At 56.9% G+C, this 12,500-nt stretch overlaps 2 non-coding genes and 1 pseudogene across 2 annotated transcripts; all 3 read right to left on the bottom strand.

The window, feature by feature from the left end:
- LOC124576641 overlaps nt 1–5,199 on the bottom strand; it is a 7,792-nt pseudogene extending 2,593 nt beyond the window's left edge.
- A 188-nt stretch (nt 5,200–5,387) lies between these two features.
- On the bottom strand, nt 5,388–5,542 carry LOC124576602. Its single transcript, XR_006972537.1, has one exon. It is a non-coding gene; the product is annotated as a 5.8S ribosomal RNA (ribosomal RNA).
- A 351-nt stretch (nt 5,543–5,893) lies between these two features.
- Nucleotides 5,894–7,803, bottom strand: LOC124576618. Its single transcript, XR_006972551.1, has one exon. It is a non-coding gene; the product is annotated as a small subunit ribosomal RNA (ribosomal RNA).
- Nucleotides 7,804–12,500: the final 4,697 nt, after the last annotated feature.

The following is a 12,500-nucleotide window of genomic DNA, read 5'->3' as shown; positions in this document are numbered from 1 at the left end:
GCGGAACCATCTCCTGACGGCGGCACGGATGGTCACATCTGCCGCTTTCAACGCACCCACTCGGGTGCGGCTGAGGGCCAGCCCATGGTACAGGCCAGGCAGAAGTACGGTGGTGAGGGCGTGGAGGCGCTGTTGCGGCTTGAGCGGAGCTCGGGAGATGACGTCCAGCTGCTCCACCAGGTGGCGTCGTGGGTTGAAAACGCAGCGACCAGCGGTGGAGAATTGCAGTCCCAGGTACCGGAAGGTTTCACCCACACGTAGGGCGGGCACGGTGGCGTTGCCCGCTTTGAAGGTAACGTCGGCGTCGACCTTCACCTTCTTGTCGCGCCCAGACGCGACTAAGGCGAGGGTGAAACACTTCCGGGCGTTGATCTGCAGCCCCAGATGGGCGAGGGCTGCGACGGCTGCGTCGATGAGGGACTGCAATCCCCTCGCGGTCGATGCAAAAAGCAGGACGTCATCTGCGAAGGCCGCAGCGTTAACTCTGCGCCCAAGGATCCGAGCTCCGATGTGGGAGGGAAGTTGACTCAAAACATAGTCCACCGCAAAATTGAAAAGGAGGGGGGAGAGGGGGTCACCCTGACGCACACCCCTAGCCGGCTGCAGGGGCACGCCCACGTCGGCGCCGCCCGCTATCACCGTCGTGCTACCCTCGTAACACCTTTCGACGTACTCAATAAAGCAATCCGGCAGGCCATGAGCCCTCAGCACGGGGCGGAGGGCGGCATGGTCCACCGAATCGAACGCTTTAGAGACGTCGATCGATGCCACAAAAACAGAGCGACAGGAGCGGACTGCGTCGGTGAGAGCAGTGTCCAAGATGAAGGTGTTTTCCAACATCCCATCCCGGGGGATGAATGCCCGCTGACGTTCGTCCACAGCACATGCACGCATCAGGCGTGACGCGAGAACCTTGTGAAAGGTCCGCGCCAACACCGAGCAGACCGTAATGGGGCGAAAGTCAGCGGGGGATGTTGGTGCAGCCGTTTTGGGGAGAAGTGACGTCCGGGCGCGAAGCAGACGCTCGGGGAGGGCGCGGGCCAGGAGGAAGAGGTTCAAGAGTTTCACCAGGACTTCATGCGGCAGGCGCCGCAGCTCCGCTGGAGTCAGGCCGTCCGGCCCGGCTGCCGATCCCCTGGGCGGCAAGGCAGCAGCGACCTCCTCACGTGTGACCGGCCCCCATAGGCACTCAGGAGCGACAGGCTCCGAGTGCGGGAGAAGGCGGTCACGGATGAAGCCGGCGGTGGAGATCGGCTTCTTCGTGAAGAGGTCCGCCCAGAAGTCCAGCAGACCGGGGATGTCGGGTGGCGGCTGCAGCAGGGTGCCGTCCAGCAAGCCGCGCACGCAACGCGCACGCGACCTACGGAAGGCGTCCTGTGTCCGCGCGTATTCCCAGCGGCGCCGCTTGCGCTTCTGCAGCGGCGGGGCGGCAGGCGGCCGCTTGGATGGTTGGCGCGGCCGCTGTGTCCTGGTGATCGACCTCTCCCCCCTGGACCCGACCGACGCAAGGGCATCCGGGAGCATGCCCAGGATGACATCGGGCGGCGTGCCCCGCCCCAGACCAATGACTCGATCCAGGGCAGAGAAACGCTGGGCGGAAGCAGGTAGCCCCGCCAGATGCTCCCAGATGGCGGCGTCAGTCGGCCCCTCCGGCGGCGGCCCGGTGGTGTCGGCCGCGAAGTCCTCGGCTGCGTCGACGGGCGGCGCAGCGGCCTCGCCCGCGTCAGGCAGCGAGCTCGCTGCTCCCCGGCGGGACGCCGGCTCTTCCCCCCGACCGATCTCAAGCGCCTCCATGAATTGGCGGACAAGCTGCTTGTGGGCAGCTTGCCGCCGTCGGCACTTGATTGCCTCAAGCGTTCGGTCGGGGAACATCCTGGTAAGTTCTTGATTTACAAAGAAGAACCGGGCGTCCCTCTCCAGGAACAGTTCGGCCTCTGCCTTGGCGAGCGACAGGACTTCTTCCTCCGTCCACCTCGCGCGATGCCTCTCCGTCACGATCTCAGCGTTGGCGGCCGCAGGGTGTTGGCGGCGGCGATGGACCCCGAGACCGTTCTTCGTGGTAAAAGTGCGGTGGCACTCACTGCAAGCAAAGGGAGCTACACAAACTATCGCATTTTCGTTACGGCCGGTTGGCCGGATAGGTGCTGGGGTAGCTGGGGTGGCACCTTCAGCGGAAGGGCCACCATCTCTTGTTTCTTGTCGGCTGCCCCCAACTATAAAGGGATAATGCGAGGGGGGGCTGGTAACCCCCCCAAGCCCCTGGTGCGGTCTTCCACTCTGCAAAGAATCAGCGGGCCCACGAGAAGGGGAGAAGACCGAAGAGAGTCATAGTTACTCCCGCCGTTTACCCGCGCTTGCTTGAATTTCTTCACGTTGACATTCAGAGCACTGGGCAGAAATCACATTGCGTCAACACCCGCTAGGGCCATCGCAATGCTTTGTTTTAATTAGACAGTCGGATTCCCCCAGTCCGTGCCAGTTCTGAGTTGATCGTTGAATGGCGGCCGAAGAGAATCCGCGCACCCGCGCGCCCCCGGAGGAGCACGCTAAGGCGGACGCGGCCTCGCAGCAAGGAAGATCCGTGGGAGGCCAAGGCACGGGACCGAGCTCGGATCCTGCACGCAGGTTGAAGCACCGGGGCGCGAACGCCGCGCAGGCGCGCGCATCCTGCACCGCCGGCCAGCACGAGGCCAACCAACGGCGAGAGCAGACCACGCCCGCGCTAAACGCCCGCACTTACCGGCACCCCTACGGCACTCACCTCGCCCAGGCCCGGCACGTTAGCGCTGACCCACTTCCCGACCAAGCCCGACACGCCCCGATCCTCAGAGCCAATCCTTATCCCGAAGTTACGGATCCAATTTGCCGACTTCCCTTACCTACATTATTCTATCGACTAGAGGCTCTTCACCTTGGAGACCTGCTGCGGATATGGGTACGAACCGGCGCGACACCTCCACGTGGCCCTCTCCCGGATTTTCAAGGTCCGAGGGGAAGATCGGGACACCGCCGCAACTGCGGTGCTCTTCGCGTTCCAAACCCTATCTCCCTGCTAGAGGATTCCAGGGAACTCGAACGCTCATGCAGAAAAGAAAACTCTTCCCCGATCTCCCGACGGCGTCTCCGGGTCCTTTTGGGTTACCCCGACGAGCATCTCTAAAAGAGGGGCCCGACTTGTATCGGTTCCGCTGCCGGGTTCCGGAATAGGAACCGGATTCCCTTTCGCCCAACGGGGGCCAGCACAAAGTGCATCATGCTATGACGGCCCCCATCAACATCGGATTTCTCCTAGGGCTTAGGATCGACTGACTCGTGTGCAACGGCTGTTCACACGAAACCCTTCTCCGCGTCAGCCCTCCAGGGCCTCGCTGGAGTATTTGCTACTACCACCAAGATCTGCACCGACGGCGGCTCCAGGCAGGCTCACGCCCAGACCCTTCTGCGCCCACCGCCGCGACCCTCCTACTCGTCAGGGCTTCGCGGCCGGCCGCAAGGACCGGCCATGACTGCCAGACTGACGGCCGAGTATAGGCACGACGCTTCAGCGCCATCCATTTTCAGGGCTAGTTGCTTCGGCAGGTGAGTTGTTACACACTCCTTAGCGGATTCCGACTTCCATGGCCACCGTCCTGCTGTCTTAAGCAACCAACGCCTTTCATGGTTTCCCATGAGCGTCGATTCGGGCGCCTTAACTCGGCGTTTGGTTCATCCCACAGCGCCAGTTCTGCTTACCAAAAGTGGCCCACTTGGCACTCCGATCCGAGTCGTTTGCTCGCGGCTTCAGCATATCAAGCAAGCCGGAGATCTCACCCATTTAAAGTTTGAGAATAGGTTGAGGTCGTTTCGGCCCCAAGGCCTCTAATCATTCGCTTTACCGGATGAGACTCGTACGAGCACCAGCTATCCTGAGGGAAACTTCGGAGGGAACCAGCTACTAGATGGTTCGATTAGTCTTTCGCCCCTATACCCAGCTCCGACGATCGATTTGCACGTCAGAATCGCTACGGACCTCCATCAGGGTTTCCCCTGACTTCGTCCTGGCCAGGCATAGTTCACCATCTTTCGGGTCCCAACGTGTACGCTCTAGGTGCGCCTCACCTCGCAATGAGGACGAGACGCCCCGGGAGTGCGGAGGCCGCCGCCCCGTGAAGGGCGGGGAAGCCCCATCCTCCCTCGGCCCGCGCAAGGCGAGACCTTCACTTTCATTACGCCTTTAGGTTTCGTACAGCCCAATGACTCGCGCACATGTTAGACTCCTTGGTCCGTGTTTCAAGACGGGTCGTGAAATTGTCCAAAGCTGAAGCGCCGCTGACGGGAGCGATTATTCCGCCCGAGAGCATCCCGAGCCAACAGCGGCGCGGGTCCGGGGCCGGGCCAGGTAGGTCCGTCATCCGGGAAGAACCGCGCGCGCTTGCCGGGAGCCCGAGCGCCCAAAGGGGCGAATCGACTCCTCCAGATATACCGCCGGGCAGCCAGCCAGGACACCGGGGCTCTGCCCAACAGACGCGAACCGAGGCCCGCGGAAGGACAGGCTGCGCACCCGGGCCGTAGGCCGGCACCCAGCGGGTCGCGACGTCCTACTAGGGGAGAAGTGCGGCCCACCGCACACCGGAACGGCCCCACCCCGCGGCGAGTGGAAAGGCAACCGGACACGACCCCGCCGCGGATTGCTCCGCGCGGGCGGCCGGCCCCATCTGCCGAGGGCGGAGGCCTGTGGCCGGATGGGCGTGAATCTCACCCGTTCGACCTTTCGGACTTCTCACGTTTACCCCAGAACGGTTTCACGTACTTTTGAACTCTCTCTTCAAAGTTCTTTTCAACTTTCCCTCACGGTACTTGTTCGCTATCGGTCTCGTGGTCATATTTAGTCTCAGATGGAGTTTACCACCCACTTGGAGCTGCACTCTCAAGCAACCCGACTCGAAGGAGAGGTCCCGCCGACGCTCGCACCGGCCGCTACGGGCCTGGCACCCTCTACGGGCCGTGGCCTCATTCAAGTTGGACTTGGGCTCGGCGCGAGGCGTCGGGGTAGTGGACCCTCCCAAACACCACATGCCACGACAGGCGGCAGCCTGCGGGGTTCGGTGCTGGACTCTTCCCTGTTCGCTCGCCGCTACTGGGGGAATCCTTGTTAGTTTCTTTTCCTCCGCTTAGTAATATGCTTAAATTCAGCGGGTAGTCTCGCCTGCTCTGAGGTCGTTGTACGAGGTGTCGCACGCCACACCGCCAGCCGGCTGTGCACGCTACCGAGTAAGTACCGGTATGCGAACCGCCAGGCGACAGGCGCGCATCGCACGTTTCAGGAGGCGCGGCCGGCCCCACAGGCGGCCGCGACGCTCCCAGGTCTGCGAAGCGGGGCAAACGCCGCGCGCTTCAGTATACGTAGCCGACCCTCAGCCAGACGTGGCCCGGGAACGGAATCCATGGACCGCAATGTGCGTTCGAAACGTCGATGTTCATGTGTCCTGCAGTTCACATGTCGACGCGCAATTTGCTGCGTTCTTCATCGACCCACGAGCCGAGTGATCCACCGTCCTGGGTGATCTTTTCTTAGTTTCCACTGTCTCTTTCAAGACAGTTGCATAGGCGGGACGTAGGCGTGTGGCGGCCCCTGTTCAAGCGTTCTGTGTCCAACGGCCTCACGGCCGATGGGCGTCGTACGGCTCCACACCGGAGCGGACAGGCAGTCGGGCGAAAGTCATTCAAAACCGGCGCCAGGCGCCAGGTGCCGCAGGCCAGCCGCTCCAGCGCTTCAGCGCTCGTACCACACAACATTGGCGTTAGTTTTGAGAAGCACGCGTGGTTCCGCACGCGGCGCACGGCTACTGCGAGCCGTACAGGTAGCGTGTTGCGCGACACGACACGCACATCGAACGACATGCAGTCTAGTCGGTAATGATCCTTCCGCAGGTTCACCTACGGAAACCTTGTTACGACTTTTACTTCCTCTAAATGATCAAGTTTGGTCATCTTTCCGGTAGCATCGGCAACGACAGAGTCAATGCCGCGTACCAGTCCGAAGACCTCACTAAATCATTCAATCGGTAGTAGCGACGGGCGGTGTGTACAAAGGGCAGGGACGTAATCAACGCGAGCTTATGACTCGCGCTTACTGGGAATTCCTCGTTCATGGGGAACAATTGCAAGCCCCAATCCCTAGCACGAAGGAGGTTCAGCGGGTTACCCCGACCTTTCGGCCTAGGAAGACACGCTGATTCCTTCAGTGTAGCGCGCGTGCGGCCCAGAACATCTAAGGGCATCACAGACCTGTTATTGCTCAATCTCGTGCGGCTAGAAGCCGCCTGTCCCTCTAAGAAGAAAAGTAATCGCTGACAGCACGAAGGATGTCACGCGACTAGTTAGCAGGCTAGAGTCTCGTTCGTTATCGGAATTAACCAGACAAATCGCTCCACCAACTAAGAACGGCCATGCACCACCACCCACCGAATCAAGAAAGAGCTATCAATCTGTCAATCCTTCCGGTGTCCGGGCCTGGTGAGGTTTCCCGTGTTGAGTCAAATTAAGCCGCAGGCTCCACTCCTGGTGGTGCCCTTCCGTCAATTCCTTTAAGTTTCAGCTTTGCAACCATACTTCCCCCGGAACCCAAAAGCTTTGGTTTCCCGGAGGCTGCCCGCCGAGTCATCGGAGGAACTGCGGCGGATCGCTGGCTGGCATCGTTTATGGTTAGAACTAGGGCGGTATCTGATCGCCTTCGAACCTCTAACTTTCGTTCTTGATTAATGAAAACATACTTGGCAAATGCTTTCGCTTCTGTTCGTCTTGCGACGATCCAAGAATTTCACCTCTAACGTCGCAATACGAATGCCCCCGCCTGTCCCTATTAATCATTACCTCGGGTTCCGAAAACCAACAAAATAGAACCGAGGTCCTATTCCATTATTCCATGCACACAGTATTCAGGCGGGCTTGCCTGCTTTAAGCACTCTAATTTGTTCAAAGTAAACGTGCCGGCCCACCGAGACACTCACTCAAGAGCACCCTGGTAGGATTGCAACGGGGTCCGCCTCGGGACGCACGAGCACGCACGAGGCGCGTCGCACGCCTTCGGCTCGCCCCACCGGCAGGACGTCCCACGATACATGCCAGTTAAACACCGACGGGCGGTGAACCAACAGCGTGGGACACAAATCCAACTACGAGCTTTTTAACCGCAACAACTTTAATATACGCTATTGGAGCTGGAATTACCGCGGCTGCTGGCACCAGACTTGCCCTCCAATAGATACTCGTTAAAGGATTTAAAGTGTACTCATTCCGATTACGGGGCCTCGGATGAGTCCCGTATCGTTATTTTTCGTCACTACCTCCCCGTGCCGGGAGTGGGTAATTTGCGCGCCTGCTGCCTTCCTTGGATGTGGTAGCCGTTTCTCAGGCTCCCTCTCCGGAATCGAACCCTGATTCCCCGTTACCCGTTACAACCATGGTAGGCGCAGAACCTACCATCGACAGTTGATAAGGCAGACATTTGAAAGATGCGTCGCCGGTACGAGGACCGTGCGATCAGCCCAAAGTTATTCAGAGTCACCAAGGCAAACGGACCGGACGAGCCGACCGATTGGTTTTGATCTAATAAAAGCGTCCCTTCCATCTCTGGTCGGGACTCTGTTTGCATGTATTAGCTCTAGAATTACCACAGTTATCCAAGTAACGTGGGTACGATCTAAGGAACCATAACTGATTTAATGAGCCATTCGCGGTTTCACCTTAATGCGGCTTGTACTGAGACATGCATGGCTTAATCTTTGAGACAAGCATATGACTACTGGCAGGATCAACCAGGGAGCTGCGTCAACTAGAGCTGAGCAGCCGGCCGCCCGGGAGTGTGTCCCGGGGGCCCGCGCGAACACGCAAGCGTCCGCTCAATTATTCTGCAAACAGGAGGAGGCTGAGCTCCCCTGCACAATACACCTCGAAACCCTCTCAGGTCCCGGCGGCGCGCAGCGCCGTCCTAAGTACTTGGTCGGGTTCGAGAGAGGCGCAATCGCCCGGAGTTTGGCGAGTAGACGCTTTAGGTGCGACCACCCGTGCTCCCAACTGAGCTTGCCGCTGCCGACAGAGGCCCGGGAGCGTGCTGTCGTGGCATTGCCGGCGGGAGACAACACGCGCCACCTACGGTGACCGGCAGCTCCAACGCCAGCGCCACAGAAGGACAAAAGCCCCACTTGGGTGCCGAAGCGAACTCTCCCAGCACAGCGCACGCGCCAACACGTCCGCACAGCTGCGATACAAACCACCTGCGAGAACCGCAGAGGCGACCGAGCAGCAGACGGCGTCGCGGCGCCGAGCGCCGGGCGGCGGCGCATCCTCAGCGCACACAGTCCTCAATCGGACCAGCACACTGCAGATGTCCACCGCGCTTCGCACCGGGCCCGCGAGGACCTACTTTGGCCGCACGGCGCCGCGTGCAGGGTGCGCCGGCGCGCAGCTGCGCCGCCTGCCGCCTCCGTCGGCCGGCGCGCCTGCCACTGGCCGCCCCCACCAGCCGGCTGTAGCGCGTGCGCCCACGCACCGCGCGGCCAGCACGCCGGGAGGCCCCCCCTCACCGGCCGGGGACGGTCCCACCCAGCCACCGCCGCGTATCGCTTCACACCCAGATGCCATTCACGTTCGTGGGCATGGTGGGTATCGCTGGAACAACCGGTTGGTAGCTCAACCGATCGTCGCCATCACTGATTCACCTCTAGCGAGAACAACCGCACCACAACGGTTTACCAGTTGTTCATTTGCATAACGTCACCAGCAAACGTAGGCGTCCATCGCCATTTGCAAATTCAACGATTGTTGCATGCCTGTGTCAGGTGTCACGACACACTATGTCTGCCCACATACACGCAACAACATGTGCACGCTTCGCGAACACGTGGAAGGTGGCCCCCGTACGTATGCGATGTCCATTGCGCGAACGACTGTCAACCGGCCTCTGTCGCATGTCGCAGATGTGGAACGCAGTGCACCATGCTATCACGGTGTGTGAGAAGAGACGACTACGTCTGACAACACGCGCCACTACATCAACAGACGGCTCATGCTGATCGCCATCCAGGGCATACCACACTGCAATCCAGCTCTTATAGGGAGACGACACGTAGCTGAGTGCACAACATTTGGACCGCATGGTTCGCCGTTGTTGGCGCAGTCGTTGTACGGTCACATGTACCACGATGTATCATTCAGTACATGAGGACCAATGTGCAGTACAGTGTGTGATTTGGACGTACAACATCAGCGGACAGTTGACACAGGCCGTACCACAGCGTAGGCTAAGTGCTTCGCACATGCGAATGCCAATGAACAACTGCAAATGCCAATGAACAACTGCAAAGGGCATTGAGCATGTACGTCCTGCTGCCATCCACATTACAGTGTATAGCTGCAAGGTGTTTAACATGAAGCGATACACTGGGGACCGGGCAGTGCGAGTAGCAAACTATATTGCGGGGGTTGCAGTTAGGCAACACTACACTAATTTAACGCGTCGTATGACAATTACAGAGCAGGTTAAGGCCCAACGTGTGTTGGGTTAAGGCCCAACGTGTGTTGGGTTAAGGCCCAACGTGTGTTGGGTTAAGGCCCAACGTGTGTTGGGTTAAGGCCCAACGTGTGTTGGGTTAAGGCCCAACGTGTGTTGGGTTAAGGCCCAACGTGTGTTGGGTTAAGGCCCAACGTGTGTTGGGTTAAGGCCCAACGTGTGTTGGGTTAAGGCCCAACGTGTGTTGGGTTAAGGCCCAACGTGTGTTGGGTTAAGGCCCAACGTGTGTTGGGTTACGTTAAGGGGCAATGTGGGTTACGTTAAGGGGCAATGTGGGTTACGTTAAGGGGCAATGTGGGTTACGTTACGGCGCAATATAGGTTACGTTACGGCGCAATATAGGTTACGTTAAGGCGCAATATCGGTTACGTTAAGGCGCAATACAGGTTACGTTAAGGCGCAATACAGGTTACGTTAAGGCGCAATACAGGTTACGTTAAGGCGCAATACAGGTTACGTTAAGGCGCAATACAGGTTACGTTAAGGCGCAATACAGGTTACGTTAAGGCGCAATACAGGTTACGTTAAGGCGCAATACAGGTTACGTTAAGGCGCAATGCAGGTTACGTTAAGGCGCAATGCAGGTTACGTTAAGGCGCAATGCAGGTTACGTTAAGGCGCAATACAGGTTACGTTAAGGCGCAATACAGGTTACGTTAAGGCGCAATACAGGTTACGTTAAGGCGCAATACAGGTTACGTTAAGGCGCAATACAGGTTACGTTAAGGCGCAATACAGGTTACGTTAAGGCGCAATACAGGTTACGTTAAGGCGCAATACAGGTTACGTTAAGGCGCAATACAGGTTACGTTAAGGCGCAATACAGGTTACGTTAAGGCGCAATACAGGTTACGTTAAGGCGCAATACAGGTTACGTTAAGGCGCAATACAGGTTACGTTAAGGCGCAATACAGGTTACGTTAAGGCGCAATACAGGTTACGTTAAGGCGCAATACAGGTTACGTTAAGGCGCAATACAGGTTACGTTAAGGCGCAATACAGGTTAGGTTAAGGCGCAATACAGGTTAGGTTAAGGCGCAATACAGGTTAGGTTAAGGTACGACATAGGTTAGGTTAAGGTACGACATAGGTTAGGTTAAGGTACGACATAGGTTAGGTTAAGGTACGACATAGGTTAGGTTAAGGTACGACATAGGTTAGGTTAAGGTACGACATAGGTTAGGTTAAGGTACGACATAGGTTAGGTTAAGGTACGACATAGGTTAGGTTAAGGTACGACATAGGTTAGGTTAAGGTACGACATAGGTTAGGTTAAGGTACGACATAGGTTAGGTTAAGGTACGACATAGGTTAGGTTAAGGTACGACATAGGTTAGGTTAAGGTACGACATAGGTTAGGTTAAGGTACGACATAGGTTAGGTTAAGGTACGACATAGGTTAGGTTAAGGTACGACATAGGTTAGGTTAAGGTACGACATAGGTTAGGTTAAGGTACGACATAGGTTAGGTTAAGGTACGACATAGGTTAGGTTAAGGTACGACATAGGTTAGGTTAAGGTACGACATAGGTTAGGTTAAGGTACGACATAGGTTAGGTTAAGGTACGACATAGGTTAGGTTAAGGTACGACATAGGTTAGGTTAAGGTACGACATAGGTTAGGTTAAGGTACGACATAGGTTAGGTTAAGGTACGACATAGGTTAGGTTAAGGTACGACATAGGTTAGGTTAAGGTACGACATAGGTTAGGTTAAGGTACGACATAGGTTAGGTTAAGGTACGACATAGGTTAGGTTAAGGTACGACATAGGTTAGGTTAAGGTACGACATAGGTTAGGTTACGGTACGACATAGGTTAGGTTACGGTACGACATAGGTTAGGTTACGGTACGACATAGGTTAGGTTACGGTACGACATAGGTTAGGTTACGGTACGACATAGGTTAGGTTACGGTACGACATAGGTTAGGTTACGGTACGACATAGGTTAGGTTACGGTACGACATAGGTTAGGTTACGGTACGACATAGGTTAGGTTACGGTACGATATAGGTTAGGTTACGGTACGATATAGGTTAGGTTAAGGTACACATTGTTGTAAGGAAAGGTTTAATGGGGGGCGGGGCGGGGCGGCCGGTTTGTTGATTGTGATTATAGTAAGTGGATGCCTGCGGCATCATCTGATTTGCCACGTCAGGATGCACCTTTGGCTCATGACAGGCGGCGCTCTCATTCCATGCTTGTGGCAGACCTGTGTCTTTCATTCCTGCCATTGTTTGTGTGCTGTGAGAGGAGGCAGTATTGTGATGTTGGGTGCACCCCTGTGTAGGACATGTGTGGGTGTTGGTGGCTTGGCTGAGCAATGGTGGTTGTCGGGTGGGTGGGATATTCTGTTTTCTGAGTGGACCTCCCAGTCTGGTTATGACAGTGTGGATTGTCTAATGTGGCGGAGAGGATGCACTGGGTGTTGTTCCATGCTGGTGCTTACATATTGTCTGTGTGCGTGTTACAGGCAGAGAGTAGTGCGTGATAAGGGTGTGTGGCTGACGTGTGGTTGTGATTGTGAGCAGAGTCTTTCAGCATGTATACGGACAGTTGTATACATTATCTGTATTCTGATGGCTCTATCTATTACTAATCAGCGCCGTGTATACGTTTAATCCGGTTCCAGTCGAAACTGTTGTATCTCTGTACATTAGTGACACGGCGAGCCCGCTATGTAGTTACTCGTCTCGGCAGCTTCCACCGGTGTATGGCAAATGATTATAAGGAATCAGTCTAGTCGTCAATACCGATGGTGTGACGTCACATGTCTGGGGTGGGGGACGCTGCGCCCTTCCGGTGGGTCATGGCCTAGAAAGACTCTTCCCACGCAGGGGGGCGTGGACTGTCATTGACTCTTCCAGGTAATATACTTGCCGTACGTTCTTGCGACTGCGAGTGCAACGCTCACCGGTACCGACATGGATGGAGCGCCTCCTAGCTGAC

This window comes from Schistocerca americana, unplaced genomic scaffold (assembly GCF_021461395.2).
Source record: "Schistocerca americana isolate TAMUIC-IGC-003095 unplaced genomic scaffold, iqSchAmer2.1 HiC_scaffold_254, whole genome shotgun sequence".
Lineage (NCBI taxonomy): Eukaryota > Metazoa > Arthropoda > Insecta > Orthoptera > Acrididae > Schistocerca > Schistocerca americana.
The sequence above is the reverse complement of the archived record's forward strand: the minus strand, read 5'-3'. Positions and strand labels throughout refer to the sequence as shown.